Consider the following 380-nt stretch of genomic DNA (forward strand, 5'->3'; position numbering starts at 1 on the left):
AGCCGACGCACAAAATCAAAACTTTTCACCATTGTATTTATACTCAAAACTAGGGGCTTAATTTTAGGCCAGCCTTACAAGTTACAGGTGACAGGTGATCCATAAACTTCTCTTAATACTCGGGAATTTATGTATTTAATTTAATTATATTATGACCATTTCTAAAGGGGTTAAAGTAGTCTATTTGCCATTTTTATAATTGGTACATGTAAAGATAATCACATCATTTTCATTATCATTATAATAATAATGCCTTTATTTTTTAGGTACATGCATTGATTTATCTAGATGAAATGTTGTCACTGAAACTTGATATATATATATATATATATATATATATATATATATATATATATATATATATATATATATATATATAT

Source organism: Ipomoea triloba, chromosome 13, assembly GCF_003576645.1.
Source record: "Ipomoea triloba cultivar NCNSP0323 chromosome 13, ASM357664v1".
NCBI classification, from domain to species: Eukaryota; Viridiplantae; Streptophyta; class Magnoliopsida; order Solanales; family Convolvulaceae; genus Ipomoea; species Ipomoea triloba.